This window comes from Rhinoraja longicauda, chromosome 27 (genome assembly GCF_053455715.1).
Source record: "Rhinoraja longicauda isolate Sanriku21f chromosome 27, sRhiLon1.1, whole genome shotgun sequence".
NCBI lineage: Eukaryota > Metazoa > Chordata > Chondrichthyes > Rajiformes > Arhynchobatidae > Rhinoraja > Rhinoraja longicauda.
In genome coordinates, this window is record NC_135979.1 from 19287438 (window position 1) to 19310998 (window position 23561).

General features: G+C 43.2%; 1 protein-coding gene across 16 annotated transcripts in view; it reads right to left on the reverse strand.

Annotated features, from left to right (window-relative positions):
* Positions 1-23561, reverse strand: part of LOC144606790 (disks large-associated protein 2-like) — a 583035-nt gene that overhangs the window by 311401 nt on the left and 248073 nt on the right. The window contains exon 3 of one of the 16 annotated variants that reach the window (XM_078423156.1): positions 4074-4142. The exons of the other annotated variants lie outside the window; for them this stretch is intronic. The gene's annotated coding sequence lies outside the window, so the exon portion shown is untranslated. The remainder of the gene's footprint in view (positions 1-4073; positions 4143-23561) is intronic. 16 annotated transcript variants of the gene reach the window in all.

The following is a 23561-nucleotide window of genomic DNA, read 5'->3' on the forward strand; positions in this document are numbered from 1 at the left end:
CTAGTGTGTCTAGGATAATGTTAATGTGCGGGGATCACTGGTCGGTGAGGACCGAAGGGCCTGTTTCCGCGCTGTATCTCCAAATTAAATTAAATGAAAATAGAACTGAGCTTTGACCGTTATTAGTCAGAGTTGTGAATCTGTGGAATTCTCTGCCTCAGAAGGCAGTGGAGACCAATTCTCTGAATGCATTCAAGAGAGAGCTAGATAGAGCTCTTAAGGATAGCGGAGTCAGGGGGTATGGGGAGAAGGCAGGAACGGGGTACTGATTGAGAATGATCAGCCATGATCACATTGAATGGCGGTACTGGCTCGAAGGGCCAAATGACCTCCTCCTGCACCTATTGTCTATTGTCTATAGTGCAGCAAGAACAAATGTGTCAACATAGTGTTTATCTTGGTGCTAAGATGGGAAGTACACATGCACATAAACACTCAGCAAACGTGACGAGCAGTCTTAGCACCGAAACATTTCAAAATTGATCCCATGGTAGCCTAAACCTAAGCACATGTTTACTAACCACATCCGTCCACCACAATCCATCATCCCAATCCCAACTCTCACATCACAAGCTAACAAGTCCTTCGTAGCATTGGACTGAATTGTCACCCCACAGAACATGCTCAAAGTTTCTAGCTGAGAGGCAGGAATATTAACACTGAACCCGAGGTGTCAGAGGATGATGTGTTGTATGCGATGGCTGATGGGGTGAAAGGTGAGGACTAGGGGGACTCTGCCACTATTGTAAATTGAGGCTCCATTGGTATCTCCTTCCTCCCTCCCCCAGCCCACACTCATGGTTAGATCTGAAGAAGGGTCTCGACCCGAAACGTCACCTATTCCTTGTCTCCAGAGATGCTGCCTGACCCGCTGAGTTACTCCAGCTTTCTGCGCGTCTCAAGTTAGCAAGTCTACTTGCCCAAAATTACTGGCTGCCAGTAATGGAGTGATCACGAGAAGCAATGATCCATTGTTCACCTCAGTGACAGGTGGCCGCTTGACAGTGACTATATAACTTGCATGTAAGGGAACAACTACTGCTCAGTGATTATGGTTAAATATGAAACATAACAGTTCCAATTGATGTAAAGCCAACCGTGCTTCAAGAGAATGCACACAGCTGCATCAGTTAACATTTCAATTGTCCACACAGTTTGCCTAGTGTCTCAGAACTTAAATAGACTATTTTCTCTGCTTTTAAAATGGATAAGTGATGTGAACTACGAAAAGGTCCTTTGAACACCTGGCATGTTTCTCATCTTAACACCTCTGTGCTATCATCTTTGATTTAGTCACAAAAGCATTGGATGCCAGTCAATTTGCACAAAGTGAATGATCACCCGAAAAGGAACTAAAGCATTCAATCAAAATAACAGTTTGCAAGTGTCATGTCCTTCACCATGTTTCCACTGGAGTTTTTATGCGATCAGTTTCACAGAGCACCTTTAACGGGAAGGGTATTTTTACAATGGGGTTTGATTGTGTGCAAGATACATCTTCTGGATGCACGGGGACTAATCCTCAGTGATGTGACCGGGGGTCATTGGGTGTTTCGGGTCTCACAACATCAGACCCCCTCGCCCAGGCGAGCCAGCCGGGGTTGATCAGGCCCCGACAGCAGCAAGATTCAGTACATTCATTCAAAGGTTATGCTTTAAATAATTACCCCAAAATAATAACTTTTGTTTTTTTGTTGCATAAATTTTCTTTTAAAAGTATTTTTGTTCAAAAAACATTAAAGTTTTGCTAGCTATTTTTTTACAGTAACATTATCTCCTCTAAAGATCAAGTAGCCCTTACAGAGCATATCAGTATAATGTATTTACATAACGTGGATAAGTTTCCTTTGCTGTGTGAAACATTAAACAATAAAAACACGTCAAAATGAACAAAATGCCACAGCATCTCCATACATTTGTGAATAAGGATTTAATTAAGGCAATGCCGTTTTCAAATACTGTTCTGGAAATTACATTTGGCAGAATACTGAAGAGAAAACATAAGATGCAATCTTAAAATTGACCCATCATTTGTTCCCTCCTCATTCCATAACTACTCACTTTAACTTTCTGTCATCAAGTCTGAAGAAGGGCCTCGACCTGAACGCACCCACCCCTTCTCTCCTGAGATGCTGCCTGACCCGCTGAGTTACTCCAGCTTTTTGTAATGCCTTTCTGTCATCAAGATTCTTTTCTACCTTATTACAGACCTTCTATTTCACTCTTTCTTCATTTCTTTTTCATTTTAAGCATCATCTTCAATTTGTTTCATAGCTGAGGATTGATTGCAATCTTAGTTCTTTCCATAATTGATGACTGACCTGTGATTTAAAAAAAAATTCTGGTCTAAATTTGGATTTCCAGCATTTGCAATACTTTGCTTGTGTAGATTGGTACCTTTGGTTTTGAAGACAAGAAAGCAAGATGTTTTGCACTCTCTTCTCATTACTGTGCACGGTCCAATATCATTGCTGCGTGCTTGCTACACGTTGAGAGAATAAAGGGTCAGAACTTGATGCCCAAACTCCGTTAACTCCATGAGCGTGTTTGTTGGTGATTGTGCTTACCAGTTCAGATGTAGCTTGATATTCGCATTGGTTGTCTGGAGCCTGGACTTCAACGGTGAGCTCCGGCTGACCAGAAACCCTCTGAAAAACCATTGGCAAACCTGCTCCTCCCTGGCTGCTAACAATTTTTAAAAAGCAGTAAAGCTGGGCTGATGATTTGCCAGCTATAAAAGCTGCAATTGATTTTTAATGGCTTTTAATGTCTCAAGTATTTAAGGTAATTTAAAAACCATTAATTGAAGTAAATAATAAAAATTCCAAAATTATTTAAGAAAAAAATAACTCAAAGTGCAATCAAAACACTTAATTAAAGTAATTAAAACATGTGAGCAGAATTTTTTTTCCGGAGTAATTTAAGGGCCACTTAGGCGATTTTTTAGGCGACTGTCAAAGTCGTAGCAGATTGCCGAAATTTTCTTTTACCCGACGACAATGACCACGACAATGCCGAGTCAGGTCGAGATTACACCGTCTTCGGAAACATCACAAAATTCCCACGCTGTCAATGCTTCTCCGGCGTCCTAATTTTCGCTGAAATCACTGACAAGTCGGTAAGTACTTGAGAGTTTTGAACTATAACACCTTGTATGCGTTACTTAAAAACCAAGCTTCACGGTAACAAGGCAAAACTGGATTGACTTCCAGTTTACTAATGGCAGTATTAAATAATTTAGTTTTAAAAGTGATTAAATGGATTTTTGTGAAAAGTGTGTGGGCATTCTTTGAAAATGTACGGGAGATGCATATCTGGTTTCTGGGTTGCATATCTGGGTTGGGTGCCCACTTTAAATGTAATGGCTGATGGCCATAAACATCGCAAAAATTCCCACGCTTACCTGACCGTCATACTGTCGCCTCCAATCTACCTGTCAAATGTCCTGACGGTAAATAAATTGGTTAAACACAAGTATTTTATGATATCTTGAAATGACTTTACTTATTTTAATATTATGTGCTTCTAAATGCATCTAAGAGAAACTAGCAAGCCTGGGGACAGCATGTGACAGCGCCCGCAATAAGCAACGATACCTGGCGACAAGCCAGCTGTTGCCGAGAAATTTCACTCCGGATGATTTCTCAGCGACACGCTGAGATCCACTACGATTCTTGGAAGACTCCTCATTATCATGGCCGCGACACCCCGGCGAACTGTCGGCGACAATCGCCTAAGTGGGACATGCCCTTTACCTTCCTTGTTGCCTGCTATATGTCTACCCTGCAACCTTCATGTAAACCAAAAGGTCTCTCGTCCTCCATCAACATTGATATGGTGCAGATTGCAGGAGTCAACTTCTAAGCAAAATGCAGAGGGATACCCACTTGCCTAGATTGTGTTGTTGGAATCTCTTGTCAAATCCCAAACACCAAACCTTGTGCCTAGCTGTGGTGCTATTTAAAAAGCCGAACATAACAATCGGTGAGATTTGACCCAATGATTTTGCTGGCATGTCAACAATAGGCCAATTTTACAGTGGTGCAAATATCAAAAAAATAAATGCAACTAACCTCTTTCCCTAATCTCATAAAGTTAGGGAAGTCTATACGTGGTGAGAAAGCAAATTACACAATGAAAATCTGAAATTGAAACAGAAAAATGTTGGAAATACTTAGCATGTGAGGCAGGATCCATGGACAGTGAATTTTCATCAAAAGCCAACACGGTAAGTATGTTCCCGGAATGAAATGAAGTTACCATCTTGCTGAATAATAGATCTGTAACCTCCCTGAGATATTGATGTGCAGCAAATGCACTGACTTTACAGATATTCCCAGAGCTAAGAATGAAGAGCTGAGAACTCCTACATTTGATTATGTTCTGCTGTGCTCCTTGCAGCATGTCGCCACGGGCAGGTGGCATCTAAGATCTTCACATTGACCCACCTTTTTTTAAAGTTGAAGATAAGACACAAAAAGCTGGAGTAACTCAGCGGGTCAGGCAGCATCTCTGGAGAGAAGGAATGGGTGACTTTTCGGGTCGAGACCCTTCTTTTTAAGTTGGCCAGTTGGCGAAAAAACAGCTGCTTGAAGATTAAGGGTCCTGGTGCATTTGCCATTTGCAGATGCTGGCACATGGACTTTGAACATACAAGGATCAGGTGAAGAATGTGGTCATAACTCTGTCATTGACTCACTTCTAATTTTCCAACTCACTGAGTGCATTGTAAATTCCAGGAAGCAGTTCCAGATGAGGTAGGCATCTTTACTGTGCATCGGCAGGGCTACTGCATATCTCCAGTTGGTCACATCACAAGGCAGTCCACCCCTGCATTTCATAGTCCTTGCTTACCATGGTAAGTACTAGCGCTGTATTGAACATCATCTTCATGTTGGAAAGTTAACATTTGAACCGGTCACCGGGTTACATCTAAACAAAGGCATTGCATCAGAGATGTTCCTTTGCATGGGTTTCGACTGGATATATCAGCTTTCAACCGCAGCCACGGTGGTGCGGCGGTAGAGTTGCTGCCTTACAGCGCTTGCAGCGCCGGAGACCCGGGTTCGATCCCGACCTCGGGTGCTGTCTGTACGGAGTTTGTCCGTTCTCCCTGTGACTGCGTGGGTTTTCTCCGAGATCTTCGGTTTTCCTCCCACACTCCAAAGACGTACAGGTATGTATGTTAATTGGCTTGGTGTAAGTGTAAATTGTCCCTGGTGTGTGTAGGATAGTGTTAACGTGCGGGGATCGCTGGTCGGCGCAGACTCGGTGGGCCGAAGGGCCTGTTTCCGCGCTGTATCTCTAAACTAAACTAAAACTAAACCATGGTGTCTTTGATTTTCGGACAGGGATATTATTCCCTTGAAAGGCTGAAGACAAAATTAAGGAAGCCTTGCTGAGATTGTGCGGGGTTTTTATGATTGTCATTCGGAGCACTATGCAAGCAGGTGTAATTCACAATGAAGTTTAGAAATATGAAAGCTAACCATATACATGTTTTAAGAGGGTAGATGCCAAGTGGCGATTTTCCCTAACCATATAATCAATAATTAGGGGAACAGCCTCAGGAGAAAGAATTCATATTTGCGTACAACCTAAGAAAAGGCCATTTCAGCCCACCTATGCTCACTCACAGAGCAATTCCAGTCCACTGTTAATTTTCCTATAAACTGTTCTCACCATGTTCCCATCAACTACCTTCAGATTCTAAATTGACCATTTAGAACTCAGACAATAGGAATGAGAAGTAAAAACCGTGTAGGCGCTGAAAATATGAAATAAAGTTAGAATATACTGAAACACATGGCAGCTCAGATTTTAGATTTAGATTTTAGATTTAGAGATACAGCGCGGAAACAGGCCCTTCGGCCCACCGAGTCCGCGCCGCCCAGCTATGCCCGCACATTAACACTATCCTACACACACTAGGAACAATTTTTACATTTACCCAGTCAATTAACCTACATACCTGTACGTCTTTGGAGTGTGGGAGGAAACCGAAGATCTCGGAGAAAACCCACGCAGGTCACGGGGAGAACGTACAAACTCCGTACAGACGGCGCCCGTAGTCAGGATCGAACTTGAGTCTCCGGCGCTGCATTCGCTGTAAGGCAGCAACTCTACCGCTGCGCCAACGTGCAAAACGAAACAGCGTTGATTCTTCAGGTAGAAGGCTCCTCGTCATAAGTGGCGAAATTAGATGAAATGTTATTTGTGTACAGTGTTTGTATTTTTACCTCAGAGAGCTGCATATTCAGCACCGAGGCTTTTGAAAACCTGGAAATCAATGAATATAGGATGTGACAACAAGGTGGAAAAGCACAGGAACTAATCAGTGGACAAGCACGGAATCAATCATGATCCAGGGAATTATGGATTTTGCTGCTTCCATTTCTCATGTAAAGTGCAACAGTATTGCAGGCTATCTTCCACTCAGCAGCAACGTTGGCATTCAAAAGCTAAAACAGCAAGCTGCTGGGAACTTGGAATCATGGCTAATCTATCTTTCCCTCTCAACCCCATTCTTCTGCCTTCACCCCATAACTCGTGACACCCGTACTAATCAAAAATCTGTCAATCTCTGCCTTAAAAATATCCATTGAATTGGCCTCTACAGCCGTCTGGAGCCATGAATTCCACAGCTTCACCACCCTCTGACTAAAGAAATTCCATCTCACCTCCTTTCAAAAGGTACATCCTTTTATTCTGAGGCTATGGCCTCTGTTCCTAGACTCTCCCACTAGTGGAAACATCCTCTCCACATTTACTCTATCCAGGCCTTTATCATGTGTAAGAATCAGTGTATGAATTGTGGTTTTAAGTCACCTAGAGCTCTATATCTGGATGGCTTCTAATATACAGGTACGTCTGAATAAATCATGGTTAGGGAATTGCAGCAGGTTTGCTCTGCACCAGTAAACTGATTCTAATTCAGAGCACAGTCAAGTAGACATCAGCAGACCTCACCAGCTAGTTTGGGAATTGCCTCCGTGGTAGTCTCAAATCTTCTCATTTGAGGCAGTATGAACAAGACTTGCCAGCATTTCCCAGTGTTTCTTGATTCCAATTCAGCACACAGATTACTGCACTCAGCTTTGGGGTTGCTGCAGCTTTTCTCTGCGATCTGCTCACCCGTTTTCATTCAATTCACATTGCACAGAAAGCAAACAGAAATCATTAGGGCGTTTACTTGGGCAAAATGTGGCTCAGGAGGTTATTCTGGGTACTTCCAACACGTTTCGAGGCACAGAACTGTATCCACTTTGTGTAGACTCAACTAGTTTCACTGGGTACAATCGCGTGAAAGAGCTGCAGGTGGCACATTCAGTGTCCGCCAGGGATGGTCAGATCAGTCCGATCATTATATCATTCCTTGAGGGTTCATCAATGCTTGCAAGCATTCCTGTGAACACCAATGGGAGCAAATAGCTTCCATCCTGGAGCCTAATATTCCAGTTCATGCCCTCTCTTGCACTTGGCTGAATACAGGTTAAGTGGCAGGAATATCACCCTTTGTACACATGCAAAGAAAAACACAGACAGACACATTATTTTACAGCACAGGTGTGACTTTCAGGTTTGTTAGACAATAGACAATAGGTGCAGGAGGAGGCCATTTGGCCCTTCGAGCCAGCACCGCCATTCAATGTGATCATGGCTGATCATTCTCAATCAGTACCCCGTTCCTGCCTTCTCCCCATACCCCCTGACTCCGCTATCCTTAAGAGCGCTATCTAGCTCTCTCTTGAATGCATTCAGAGAATTGGCCTCCACTGCCTTCTGAGGCAGAGAATTCCACAGATTCACAACTCTCTGACTGAAAAAGTTTTTCCTCATCTCTGTTCTAAATGGCCTACCGCTTATTCTTAAACTGTGGCCCCTTGTTCTGGACTCCCCCAACATTGGGAACATGTATCCTGCCTCTAACGAGTCCAACCCCTTAATAATCTTATATGTTTCGATAAGATCCCCTCTCATCCTTCTAAATTCCAGTGTATACAAGCCTAGTCGCTCCAGTCTTTCAACATATGACAGTCCCGCCATTCCGGGAATTAACCTAGTAAACCTACGCTGCACGCCCTCAATAGCAAGAATATCCTTCCTCAAATTTGGAGACCAAAACTGCACATGTTTAATGTTTCTGCTAAGTGTTTAATGTGCGATTCCTGCTACTTAACTTGTATTCAGCCAAGTGCAAGAGAGGGCATGAACTGGAATATTAGGCTCCAGGATGGAAGCTATTTGCTCCCATTGGTGTTCACAGGAATGCCCGCAAGCATTGATGAACACTCAAGGAATGATAAAATGATTGGACTGATCTGACCATCCCTGGCAGACACTGAGTGTGCCACCTGCAGCTCCTTCACGCGATTGTACCCAGTGAAACTAGTTGAGTGTACACAAAGTGGATACAGTTCTGTGCCTCGAATTAGTCGAGTCTTGAGTCCGCTCCCGTGCCTGTTCTGCCATGGCTGATGTGAATGTCTCCCAAGCTGCAACACATTTTCCAGGAGTCCAAGGACACTAAGTGCTGGAGAATCTCAGCAAATCAGTGTATGAATGTTCCCCAGAGATAGACAATAGACAATAAACAATAGGTGCAGGAGGAGGCCATTCGGCCCTTCGAGCCAGCACCGCCATTCAATGTGATCATGGCTGATCATTCTCAATCAGTACCCCGTTCCTGCCTTCTCCCCATACCCCCTGACTCCGCTATCCTTAAGAGCTATATCTAGCTCTTTCTTGAATGCAGTCAGAGAATTGGCCTCCACTGCCTTCTGAGGCAGAGAATTCCACAGATTCACAACTCTCTGACTGAAAACGTTTTTCTTCATCTCCGTTCTAAATGGCCTACCGCTTATTCTTAAACTGTGGCCCCTTGTTCTGGACTCCCCCAACATTGGGAACATGTTTCCTGCCTCTAACGTGTCCAACCCCTTAATATTCTTATACGTTTCGATAAGTACCCCTGTCATCCTTCTAAATTCCAGTGTATACAAGCCTAGTCGCTCCAGTCTTTCAACATATGACAGTCCCGCCATTCCGCTGCCTGACCTGCTGAGTTACTCCAGCACTTTATGTCTTTCTGTGGATTAACCAGCATCTGCAGTTCTTTGTTTCTCCATTTTCCAGGTGTGCTTTGATTCAGTGGTTATTTCCCCTTTAGAGGGTGTAGGCATGGTCAATAAGTGCAGGTCTGTTAGCTTAGGAATGAAGGAACCCGAAAATTAATCATGCATTTAAAAAAAATCTCGACTAAAAAAGCATTCAGGTTCGTGCACAATGTAGCTTGTGAAAATGACACACCAACAAAATTGGGACGAACTAGCCAGGATCCCTCACACAGCATGATGTTAGCACATCACAGTGGGCAAATCAATTAGCACACCACTTTTTGGAAAAAACAATTCATAATATATTTTTATCTGACCTACAATGCTTCATGTAGGGACATACGGATTAGCGGGGGGGTCTCGAACCCTCGGTTGGGCTAACGGGTCACGTGGTGCGGGAGCGCGAGGTATAGTTGTGAGGGTTCTGGGGGGGGGTCATGTAGGGACATACGGATTAGCGGGAGGGTCTCGAACCCTCGGTTGGGCTAACGGGTCACGTGGTGCGGGAGCGCGAGGTATAGTTGTGTCTGGCGCCAAACTGGAGAGATGAGATTAGATTATGTTAGCAGTTAAGTAGTGTGTGTCCAAAGTAAGTGCGTTGCGCCTTGTTACGGTTTTTACTAAGAATAAAGTCTTTTGATAATAACGCTCGTTTTTGGACTCACTACAGTACTAACAATAAGAGTTTAATATAGAAGTCATATGTATCTTAAATATTACAATACCTCAAAAAATCCCAAACTAGAATTTTAGAGACTTTAAGTTTCATCGCAGTTCAATTCAGGAGAAACCGCATATAGACTCTCTGTACTAATGAAAGATTGACAATAAGAAAATCCCTTAATTACAGCATAATTATATGCATTGCTAAAGGATAACTCCATTCATTTGAAATGCAGCAGATAGGAATACAAGGCAAGGGGGATATGAAGGTTTAGGTGTAGGTGGCACAATAAACAATAAATCTAAATCATAGGCCAAGCAATTATAAACAGTGCAGTTACCCATTCTACATAACCGAGTGTTAACTGTAACACTTCTAATATTTCCTTTCAGACCTTTTAGATTACATTGTCATCTCAGTTCACATATAATTTTCCAAGCTTAATAAATGGCATTGAAATGCTCAAAGCTCCACAACGACATATGCAAAAGGAACACAACTTAGGAAATACATTGCCAGAGTTGATAATATTGCCATAAAATCGCCACAATTTCATAAATAGAGCAATGGTAATTGCTGAGATATACCAGCAATGAAGCAATTAAAAAAATTGAAGTTCACCCTGATAAGAGAGAAGGGTGGTAAACGAGAGACATTTGTCAATAAATTTCTCATATACTTTGGAACAAAAATGGTAAATCCTGGAGGACCTCACCAAGTCAAGCAGCAAAGAGACGCCATCAATCTTTCAAGTGTGTAACCTTGGCTGGGAAAGAGAGAGATGCAGATGCTGCTTAACTTGCAGAGATTTTCCATCGGTTCCTATGTTTGCACAGATTTCCAGCACCTGTAGTTTTGTTTTAGTTTCATTAACATTTACTTCAAAACGAATATGGAAGATGGGGAAGAAAGGATGTTGGGAAAGGGGGGTCCCCTGATGTTATTGAATATCGCAGCAAAGCTCCAGTTCTAAGTTGTTCTCCTCCGGTGTGCAGGCTTCAACTAATGTGAGGTGTACAGTGTTCAGGGAGTCTCCATTGCCTCCATAGGATATGGCTTTGGTCTAATGTGATGGCACAAAAATAACGGGCATAATGGACTGGCGCATTTCCAGGGGGACATGACTTACCCATGGATATTGGGTATTTGCCAACAGGTCTTTATGAGCATAGTCACACGTGGGCATTAAACGAATAATGTTCTTTGTGGTTCCTGTGCTTCTTAGAGTTTTGCTTTGCTGCCAAACTAACTCAATCACCAGTAACCCATTTGCATAGTTATGGATCTCTTTACGCCCTAAAGCTAGGGGTTGCAGAGGGAGGGGTGGTGAGGGGGGAATCTTTTTTCCTGCAAAAAAAACTGCATTCTCTGTGTACATTTAAAACTTCACTTTGGCTGGATCACTGCAGACCAATTAAACAATACTGGCATCAACTCAAGTGTAGAGATGTGGAACTGCAGATGCTGGTTTACTAAAGAAAAGTTACAAAGTGGTGGAGTATCTCAGCGGGTTAAGCATCATCGCAGGAGAACATGGATAAGTGATGTTTTGGGTCAGGACCCTTCTTCAGATTGATGGTGGAGGGGGTTGGGGGATGGACAAAGCTGGAAGAAATGAGGGCCGGGATGAAGCCTGGTAGGTAGTAGATGGACACAGGCAAGGATGGGGGGAGGGGGTTGGGAAGGTTTGATTGGAGATGGTTGGACAAAAGTCAGAGATGAAATAAACGGTGTGAGCCAAAAGGAAAGAAGAATTAAGAATTGTGAACTCAGAGGAAGGAATGTAAGTGGAAGGGTAGGGGGAGAAATAGGCCAGGTAGGATGTGGGGGGTGGGGGGGTAATAGGGGAAGAAAGGGGGTATGGGGAGAGAAAAGGGGGGGGGGGTAGGGAGGGTTGTTAGAGCTTACCTAAAATTAGAGAATTCAATATTCATACCATTGGGTTGTAAGCTACCCAAGCAGAATATGAGGTGCTGTTCCTTCAGTTTACACGTGGCCTTACTCTGGCAATGGAGGAGTCCCAGGATAGAAAGATCAATATGGGAATGCGAAAGGGGGTTAAAATGGTTATTTACCAGATGATCCAGAGGGACTTGGTGGACCGAGTGTAACTGTTTGCTGAAATGGATGCAAGATCTATGCTTAGTCTCGCCGATGCACAGGAGGCCACATCGGACACACAGGATGTAATCGATGAGGTGCACGTGAACCTCTGCCCCACCCGGAAGGATTGTTAAGGTTGCTCCATGGGGGAACCAAGGAGTTACGGAGAGAGCCGCCTTCGTGGAAGGCAGAGGGCAGTGGAAATGGGAGGGTGTGGTGGTGATGGAGATGGCAGAAATGTTGGAGGATGTCGTGTTGGATATGGAGGCTGGTGAGGTGAAAGAGGAGGACCAGGGGAACTGTTGTTTGAGGTTTTGAAAAGTAAAAAAAAGCAGATGCTAGAAATCTGAGATTTTAAAAAAATGCTGAAAATGTTTAGCAAAGTAGGAGAAATGTTAGTTTGCATTTCAGGTCATTAATCTTCCATAGAAATAGGAAAATTTAGAAATTAGATATTTTTTAACGTTTCATCTCGCTTGGTCTGCACTCAGTCAGAGATATTCCCCTTGGCTCTCTCTGCACTCTTGCCTTTTCAGCAACTTAAAACATATTTAATTTCTAACCTCTTCTCTGCTTCAAATGCAAGCCGTCAACCCGTAGCATTAACACTGTTTCTCTCTCCATTGATGCTGTCTGACCTTCTGAGTATCTCCAGCATTTTCTGTTTCCATGTTACTGTCCATTGGTTTACATCATAAGCTGCCTCTTCTCTGCCTACCTGGCAGGTTGAACACCACGTGCTCCACTGACCTTTCCAACTTCACTGAGAGCACGAGCCTCGCTTAGAATGTGTGTTATTGATTCATTATGAATCCAATATATGAATCCAATATAATCACCAAGGAATTTAAAATGTCAATCTATTCCACAGCAATGAGAACTAAATTATTATCATTCACTCATGGAGTCATTGTGGAAACAGGCCCTTCAGCACAACATGCCCACACCGGCCAACATGTCCAATCCGTGCTAGTCCCACCTGCCTGTGTTTGGCCCATATCCCTCTAAACCTGTCCTATACCATGTACATGTCTAAAAGTTTCTCAAAAGTTGTGATAGTTCCTGCCTCAACTACCTCCTCCAGAAGCTCATTCCATATGCCCATCACTCTTTGTGTGAAAAAGTTACCTCCCAGGTTCCAATTATATCTTTCCACCCTAACCTTAAACCTCTGTCCTCTGGTTCTTGATTCCGCTACTCTGGGCAAGAGACTCTGTGCTTCTACCCAATCAAATGAATTGGTTGCTTAAATGGTCACTGTCAATTACCCCTTTGTATGTCGGTGAGTGGTGGAATCTTGGGGTAGGTGATAGGAATGTGAGAGAATTAAATGGGCTTAGTGTAATTTATATCTAAGTTTATATCTAAGATGCCCAATGGTGAAGAAATCAAGCAAGGACTGAATCTAACAATGGAACATTAGAGCAATTTTATAAATCTGAAAGAAAATAATAATCCTTTCAGAAGTGCCAATCTAGCAGATTGGACTGGATATTGGAAAATTCATGTGATGAGCAGTCAAAGAGTTTAAAAGCCATCAGGGAGATATATTGAAAAAGTGTTATTTGCATTAAAGATATCCAAAAAGACTGAGGAAAATTCAAAGGGCGGCACGGTGGCACAGCGGTAGAGTTGCTGCCTTACAGCGAATGCAGTGCCGGAGATTCAGGTTCGATCCTGACTATGGGCACCATCTGTACGGAGTTTGTACGTTCTCCCCGTGACCTGCGTGGGTTTTCTCCGAGATCTTCGGTTTCCTCCCATACTCCAAAGACGTACAGGTATGTAGGTTAATTGGCTGGGCAAAATGTCAAAATTGTCCCTAGTGGGTGTAGGATAGTGTTAGTGTGCGGGGATCGCTGGGCGGCGCGGACTCGGTGGGCCGAAGGGCCTGTTTCTGCGCTGTATCTCTAAAAAAAAATTTTTTTTAATCTATATCAAAGCATTGATGTCTGACTTACACTTCTGTAGTTATGCTCTTGTGTCGTCAGGAATTCAAAGCACAGTGGGCTCTTTGGCATGATTGAAGGGGACGGAGGAAGAAAAAAAATAAAGCTAGCTTACAACAAAAGATAAGTGATACTATATTCTGTAGCAGAAGAATAACTTGTGAGTGACATCTGCTTTTATGCAGGAAACGACCCCATTAAATTGGATTTTACTGACATAATAAACCAGATTGTTGATAAGAAACGTTAGCTTAATCTCCCAGACAGCTCATATACTGTAGAGAGGAAAATCACACTTCCAACTGTGATGAGTTAAATGATACTTGCTCCGCTTTCTCTGATCATATCGACAGCTACCTACCATATACATAGCACACAAACCAATCATTTCAGTCAGACCTAATGAATCCATTATACTGAACTAGATCATGGTTTTCATCTGATTCCAAGGCACCGTAAAGTGGAGCCATTGTTTTACAGTAAACCCTCGCAATAATGGACCGCTTTCGTGTTCTGGTTCTATGCCTGTATGAAACTTTGCGAGTCTTCAAGGTACAACAGAGGTCTTTATTACAGTAACTCAATGCTGGCAGCAAGACAACTAAAATGGCTGCCACCCCACAATCTGACTGAACACTCACACTGTATACAGCCAAGATAACTATGTACAAAACAGCTCCCTTTGTCCTGTGCAGCGCCACCTGCTGCACGGGAGGAGCAGCGGGTCCTCCCACCCCACACAGTCCATCAAACATCACAGCTATATAGTGGATTTTGGTTATAGCAGACCATTATAACACTATTATATACTGTAATACTACGAGATTCCCGTCGCACCGCCCACACCCCTACCCCCTCTTCCACCAGTTGCTCAATCAGCTGGCACCACGTGACGTGCTTCCAGTTGCAGGAGCGGAGAGAGCGAGCAGCATGACAGTGGCGTGAGTAGCGGGCCCGTTGCTGATGTACCGTGCGTGGGGGCGCGGGGCTCTAAGGCGCCCGGTCTGTGAATTTCCTCCTGTGAAAACCCATTCCCAATGTCGCGTTTCTTCCCTCTGGACCTTGGATTAAACTTAACCCAACCCCCCCCCCCCCCCCCCCCTCACTTGGTTATGGTGGACAATCGGCAACAACAGACCCCCCCCCTCCACACACAATCCACCCTGCCTGCAAGATCTGTTTTTTGCGAAGATTTACTATGTCTATTTATCAGAAGTAAACTTCTGATCTTGGCAAAGTTTGCTTAACTCACGGAGAAACCATTCACCCATTCCCCTAAAAGGTTTTAAAATGTATTATTTATGCCCTTCTGAATTTTCTCCTTGATATGCCACATAAATAATTCATTTTTGCAATATTTTATCCGGATAATGAGATGTTTGGCACATCTATGATCTAAGCTAAAAAGAAGAATCAACTTCAAGTTCTTTAAGTTAACGGGACATTAAACAAAGAATAATTAAAATCATTTATAATTAAGAGGATGCAGAAAGAAAGAGAAGATTTTCAGCAATGGAATCCCTTGGTTCCATCACGAGCGCCTGGTTTTATTGAATTAAATTGGGATTTCTATGGTTAGCCAGTCTTCTCCTCCCTCATATCCCAAGTGCTTTGATTCATGTCCTTCATGTTTTCAAGAGTCAAAGAATTTCTCACAATCTCATAAATCATGAAGAGAGTTACTTAGTCACCAGTTCTCCACACATCTCCAGGCCGTACTTTCTTTCTTTTCTTTACCTTTGTTGTGCCACAAATAAAAGTGTCTGTTCTGATCTCGACTCATTGTGTTTCATCAAGGAAGCAACTCCTTGGGTTGAGAAATGAACTTTTCAGCTGTGGGCCAAGTTGAAACCCAACTCCAAATTACGCAGTGGACGTTTCTCCTCTTTGTGGTAGCTCAGATTCCTAACAAGGTGAGTTTCGTAACAAGATGAGCATCGGCACATTTTCCCGGTTGCATGAGTCCAAACAAAGTCTCATTAATTTGTTGGTCATTAACAGTGACATTCAGTTAGGTTGCAAGAACAGCTGAGCAAAGAAATGAAAGGTCACCCAGGTGCAATAGATGAGGTCGGCGTAATGCATTTTATTAAGAGGAGCTGTGACTACATGAAGTTTATACATCTTCTAACGGCAAAAGCCGAACAATATTGAATTTGACAACATTAATAGATCACACCTTGATATTTGCCACATATCAGGAAGAAAAGTGTACATTCAGCAGAAGAAAGGTCATTATGCTGTGAGATCCAACATTGCTCTAGCACTAACAAGTACATTGATTTGAAATAAAGGAAATTCTCAAAATAAAACCTTAGAAAATTGCATGATTACATTTGGTATAGTCATTGTTTTTTTTTTTACATCAACAGACAGAGCAGCCAACTTAAGCAGATTGAGGCTGAAAAACAGGAGATGGGATAGAACAAACAGGCCAGTATTCTAGCACTAGACACAAAATGCTGGAGTAGCTCAGCGGGTCAGGTAGCATCTCTGGGGAAAAGGAAAAGGTGACGTTTCGGGTTGAGACCCTTCTTCAGACCGAGTGGCAGACTGACTCTCAGTGTGAAGAAGGGTCCCAAGCCGAAACGTCACCTGTTCCTTTTCTCCAGAGATGCTGCCTGACCCGCCGAGCTACACCAGCGTTTTGTGTCTATCATTGGTGTAAACCAGCATCTGCAGTTCCTTCCTACACAGTATTCTGGTGCTTTTGGCAAAATAAATTGATAGGATTCTTTTTTTTTTTAAATCAGTACTCATCTCAGAGTCGAAGGGGATGAGACTGTGATTAACCCAGACAATGGTATGCCATATTATTGAGATATCCGTTCCTTGACCTTCCCAATGAGCACTGACTCTAAACTAACCCACCCATTGGGAATAGGATTGTCGTGAGTCTGACTCATCGGAGCCTAATATTGAGCAGGACATCAAATGTGCACGCAACGCAAGCCCATTCCATTCCTGTTGGGGTTGGGTTTAAGTATAATTCATTTACTTTCATCTTGCTTCTGGTCACTTTGCTGATTAGATCGAAACATAAGCAAAACAGTCCTCGCAATTTAAAGCCTTGTTCCAGTCCAGTGTAAGGGCTAATAGACCACTACCATCATCTAAACCCATTGGGAGGTACTAAACTAAATTACGGCACCTTTACCACTCAAATCCTGGTTAAAAACAAAATTCCTACGAGCAACATGAAGCATTCACACACTGATGCTTGGGAAGGTGTGGAAAGTAATGCCTGAAATAAAGTGGCATTTTTCAGGATGGGTCAGGGGCTCAGGGTAAAGGAAGCACAGGTGTTTAGACCCTGCAGTGGGAGGAAGAGAGATGTCATATAAATGGTCCTCCGGTTCACGTCTCATTACGCACCTGGCTTTATCTCCGACCATTCATCGAATGCCCATAGTGAAAGAAAGGGCCTATTGGAAAAGATAGACACAAAATGCTGGAGTATCTCAGTGGGTCAGAGAGCATCTCTGGAGAAAAGAAATAGGTCACATTTCGGGTCGAGACCCTTCCTCAGTTTTTTTTCCCCTCTCCCCTGACTCTCAGTCTGAAGAAGGGTGTCAACTCTAAACACCACCTATTCCTTTTCTCCAGAGATGCTTCAGACTGAGAGTCGGGGGAAAGGGAAACAAGAGATATAGACAGTGATGTAGAGAGATATAGAACAGTCGAATGAAAGAGATGCAAAAAAGAAACGATGATAAAGAAAACAGGCCATTGTTAGCTGTTTGTCCGGTGAGGACGAGCACAGAGAATGAGACTCAACAAGACGACTTTGAAGCTGGCACGACTTGGATGGGGGAGGGTTGGAGAGCGAGGGAACGCGGGGATTACTTGAAGTTAGAGAAATCAATATTCATACCACTGGATTGTAAGTTGCCCAAGCGAAATATGAGATGCTGTTCCTCCAATTTTGTGTTTGGCCTCACTCTGACAATGCAGGAGGACTAGGACAGAAAGGTCAGTGTGGGAATAGCAAGGGGAATTAAAGTGTTTGGCAACTGGGAGCTCAGGTAGGTCCAGGCAGACTGAGCGACCAGGCGGACTATTGCAAAATTGGCCATGGCCATGACCATATAATTTGTCCCGGTGATGTTTTTAAAGTAGAGTAGCATTGTGCTCATTGATATAGAAATTGCCCCACACCATTAAAACCTGTATGTCACACTGATGTTGTTTGAGGAAGTTGTATAAAGCATGAAAACTTCAATTGTGGGGTCACTGAACAGCATTAGGTCATAACATCATAAGTGATAGGTGTAGAATTAGGCCATTTGGCCCATCAAGTTTACTCCACCATTCAATCATGGTTGATCTATCTCTCCCTCCTAACCCCATTCTCCTGCCATTTCCGCATACCCTCTGAAACCCGTACTAATCAAAAATCTATCACTGCCTTAAAAATATCCACTGACTTGGCCTCTCCAGCCTTCTCTGGGAAAGAATTCCACAGATTCACCACCCTATGACTAAAGAAATTTCTCCTCATCTCCTTCCTAAAAGAACGTCCTTTAATTCTGAGGCTATGACCTCTAGTCCTAGACTTTCCCATTAGTGGAAACATCCTCTCTACATCCACTCTATCCAAGCCTTTCACTATTCTGTATGCTTCAATTAGGTCCTCCCTCATTCTTCTAAACTCCAGCGAGTACAGGCCCAGTGCCGACAAACGCTCATCATATTGTAACCTACTCATTCCTGGGATCATTCTTGTAAACCACCTCTGGACCCTCTCCAGAGCCAGCACATCCTTCCTCAGATATGGTGCCCAAAATTGCTCACAATATTCCAAACGCGGCTTTACCAGTGTCCTATTGAGCCTCAGCAGTACATCCCTGTTTTTGTATAAAAGCCCTCTGGAAATAAATGCCAGCATTGGGTTTGTTTTCTTTACTCCTGACATTGTAACATAGTAACCGACTACCAGACATTGCCGAGTTTCTTTGTGTAATACAATACTGAAACAGCATGTTCCCTATTGAAGTGTGTTTAGTTCCCAGTTATTACAGCATAGCATAGGAGGTGTGATGTTTTGCAAGCATTATTGAAGCAACACAATCAGTCTGAAGAAGGGACCCAACCCAAACATCACTGATCCATGTTCTCCTGAGATGCTGCCTGGCCCACAGTGTTACTCCAGCACTTTGTGTCTTCTCTACCTCCAATGAAGGTCAATATTGCAAAAGCCTTCTTTACTACCCTATTGAGCTGTGGTGCCAATTTTGAAGTAACTCTGTGCCTGCACTTCTAAATCCCCAGTCCCTGCCATTCCCTGTGAAGGTCCTGCCCTGGTATGACTTCCCACATTCACATTTAACTGCATTAAACTTCATTAGCCGTTCGTAAGCCCACTTGCCCAGCTGATCAAGATCCTTCTGCTGCTTTTGATAATCATCTTCACTATCTACAATGTCACCTGCAAACTTACTAATCATGCCTTGCATATTCTCAGCTAAGTCGATACAAACCACAAACAGCATTGGGCCCAGCACTGATCCCTGAGGCACACCACTAGTCACAGCCTTCAATCCGATAAACAACCTTCCACCACCAGCCCTTGCTTTCTTCGATGAAGCCAATTCTGTAACCTTGCAGCTAGCTCTCCCTGATGCCACGCAATCTAACCTACCGCAGCAGCCTACCATGAGGGGCCTTATCAAAGGCCTTACTTCATTGTTTATCAAAATCTCAGAGGACCTGTTACGCCCACAATGCCATCATCACTTTGCACTTTGAGCTATTTGGTGGGGAAATCCTTTAAAACCGAAGTGTGCAAATATAGGTTCTAAATAATGTTTCATCAAAATTAATCCTCAAGGACACGGTAGGTCTCGAACTGGCAGGATTTTGAATATTCAACCAGTATTCAAGGACAGAATTCAACACTTAAAAATATCGCCAACCCTGACTAATCATCCAGTTGGCAACATGCTTGTGTAGCACAACTAATTACATAGCCGAGAAAATTACAGTTTAAAAACACTGCAATTTTCAGATTGTGGTTATCCCTTTCCACATTGGCATTCCAGAGGAGCCTTACACGTTCTGTTTGCTTTAATTGCCTTACATTATTTATTTTATAATTCTGTGGCTTGTCCTGTATTTGAGCTTCTCAATGAACTGTGATCAAAATTCAAAAGGGGTGTGCATGATCACTGAATTCTCAATGATTTGCCGGGTCCAGAGGCAGCGTTCAAACCTTTTTTTATTCAAGCACGATGGCAATGCGGTTATCAGAGCAAAGCATTCAAATATCTGCAGACTTTAACTAAAACTGGACATATCATAACTAACAAAACAAAAAACGAAGGAGTTACATCTAGAAGAGTGTGGACCAAACGTAACGAGCAGACAAAAGACAGAGGACATTCAACGAACAACTTTCACACAGAACATACTGCTGAAAAATAGGCTTCCCTATCTGTGTCGGCTGACCAGGATGTATATAGCACCTTCATATCATGGAGGTCTGAAGAAGGGTCTCAACCCGAAACGTCACCCATTCCTTCTCTCCTGAGATGCTGCCTGACCTGCTGAGTTACTCCAGCATTTTGTGAATAAATACCTTCGATTTGTACCAGCATCTGCAGTTATTTTCTTACACTTCATATCATGGAAGTGATTATTGTTCACAGTACCGTTAAGGGCTTTTTAAATAAACTAATCCCATCCATTTCTGGACTATTAACTGCCAGTTATTGACCACTAGTCAATTCGTGACTAACCTCACCAATTCTCTACAAGACACTAATCCCATAATTTCTCTGCAAGATACTAACCATATGGCACGGTGGTGCAGCGGTAGAGTTGCCGCCTTACAGCGCTTGCAGCGCCGGAGACTACAGGTGCCATCTGAATGGAGTTTGTACGTTCTCCTCGTGACCTGCGTGGTTTTTCTCCCACACTCCAAAAATGTACAGGTATGTAGGTAAATTGGCTTGGTAAATGTAAAATTGACCCCAGTGTGTGTAGGGTATTGTTTATATGCAGGAGTCGCTGGTCAACGCGGACCCGGTGGGCCGAAGGGCCTGTTTCCGCGCTGTATCTCCAAACTAAACTGAACAGCAATTCCCTGCAAAGTCCATCAGGTTCCTTAACTAAGACAAATGTGCAAACTTTCCTAAATGTGATCGTTGCTTGATATATATATTTAACTGATGGTTTGGCTCATTGGAATGCATTGAACAGAATGATATCTTTCTGTTTCAAGCCAGTCAATCATGCCATTCTTTTTCATTTCTTCATACTTTCAAATATCTCCAATATATTTTTTTTTGATTGCAGCACTGTTGGCAGTATTTCTATTCCATTATCACTAGAAAGCTTTTTTTTGTTTTGTTTTGTGGTATTGATGATTAGCTTACATGAAATACAATTATCTATTGAAGTCTACTCAACCAAACAACAGGCGGGAGGCACCATTATTATGACTTCATGCAGGAAAAGCATGCAATTAATGGGGTAGCAGAGGGTGGGGGGGTTGGCGGGGGTGGGGGATAGGTCGGTGGCAAGAGTAGTGGGGGGGTGGGGGGGTGGGGGGTTGGCGGGGTGGGGGGGTAGGAGGAGGTGGGGGGTGGGGGGTTGACGGGGTGGGAGGGTAGGATGGGGTGAAGGCATGGGGGGGGGGTTGGAGGGGGTGGGGCAGGTAGGTGGGGTGGGGGAGTAGGAGGGGGTGGGGAGTAGGTGGGGGTGGGGGGGAAGGAGGGGGTGAGGGGTAGGTGGGGGTGGGGGGTAGGAGGGGGTGGGGGTAGGTGGGGGTGGGGGGGTAGGAGGGGGTGGGGGGTAGGTGGAGGTGGGGGGGGGTAGGAGGGGGTGGGGGGTAGGTGGGGGGGTAGGAGGGGGTGGGGGGGTGGTGGGGTTGGCGGGGGTGGGGGACGGCCGATTGACACAAGTAGGAGGAGTAAATGAGGGAAATGGGGCTGACGTGAATGGCGGGAATCACCTTCATAGGACAGGGCATTGAGTATAAGACTGAGTTATGGTGCAGTGCTGAAAGGCTTTAATTAGATCTGGTTAGTATTGTGTACGGTTCTGGTCGCCCCATTACGGGAAAGATGTGGAGGATTTGGAGAGGATGTAGGAGGTTTACAAGAATCCATGGTTATTTTGATGACATTTTGGTGATAGTTCTCATGTGATAAAGCCCCAGAGGTTCTGCCTCAATGCATTTGCATCTTAAAAAAAAGTTTATCTTGGATGACGCAATTTTTACTTGTTCTTATTACAAATGAAATGGCCCAAAATACATAATTTAGAAATGATGCATTAGTTGTGAGTTATCTCATGGTTCGACACAGATCACAGGCCACAATGATCCAAAATACTGATCTCCTTGCCAACTCTTCCATTGAAAGATTTTCTTTCTCAACTCCCCCTAAAGGAGAAAGATCTAGGCCTACATTTCCACAATGTTCCTGCGCATTCCTCTACCCGAAGCAATAATGGTAATGTGCCATCTCATAATTTCAATTACTCTTGCATCACAAATATGCCACTTCTAGGCTCGATGAGCTCTTCTGTGTGTTTGATGGCCTATAAAACCTGACCAAAAATAGCAAACCATTTTGAATTTAATTAGCAATACATTTTTATATTGTGCCATAATTGGACTCCTCACCCTTAATAATATTTTTAGTACAATACGCAAACAGAATTGTAAATTACCACTTATATATAACATTGCATGATAAAATATTGTGGTGTGTGATCAGAATATGGTTGCATGCCCTTCTCATCAATGTTTTATACTTCACTCAGTTCGGAACCTTGCTATTTTTGTATGTCAGAATTATATTCCTTGCAGTTTATGGGATCTGAAGTCTTTCTATTTTAACGGTGCTTTTACCTGAACTGTCATGTCACCTTTGCCTTGGCCCTGAAACTTCACTCGTGTGTTAGTTGCCTATCTCTTGATGTCCTCATCACGGTTCAGCTCCTTCCAAGGAGTGATGACAGCATCACTTTACTGGGGAGGAGATGTAACCTCGAGCTTCATTGAAATTCCTTGTACACAGCTTCAAAGTATTTTTCTTGCAGTGCCAGATTCCAAAGTCAAGCCTCAATAACAATAACTAATTAAAAAATGGAGTCATTTTCATTTTCATGAATTTGTAATACTTATCTCCCCTCCATTGCAGTCTTTTAACTCACACTTTCAATTTCAGTTAACATTTCAAAGAACATTAAAGAGATATTGTTTACTAAATCAATATGCAATCAGAAATCAGCATTAAGTAAAGACAGTATAAGCAATGAAGCAGGATTAGATGACAGTCTAATTGTAGTTTACCAAAATACCTACATGGCATTTTAATATTTAATTGGTAGATATTACAAAAAGCATCAACATAAAAAATGAATAAGGAGTTTACATTTTTGAAAATATAAATGATTAAACCCTAAACCATGATAGAATTTGGTTAAGAATTCTGCATAGAACCGTGTGGTCTCAGGATAATTACGATGTTAGTGTCAAATGGTTTCACATTTGTTTTGGTCACCATGTTGCAGGGAAGATGTTGGCAAGCTGGAAAGGGCGCAGAGAACACTTACGAGGATGGTGCCTTGCCACGATTCGAGGGCCTGAGCTATAGGGAGAGGTTGAGCAGGCTATCGATTTATTCTGTGGAGCGCAGAAGGATGAGGGGTGATATTAGAAAGGTGTATAAGATCACGAAGGGAATAGATAGGATAATCACTCAGTCATTTGCCCAGAGT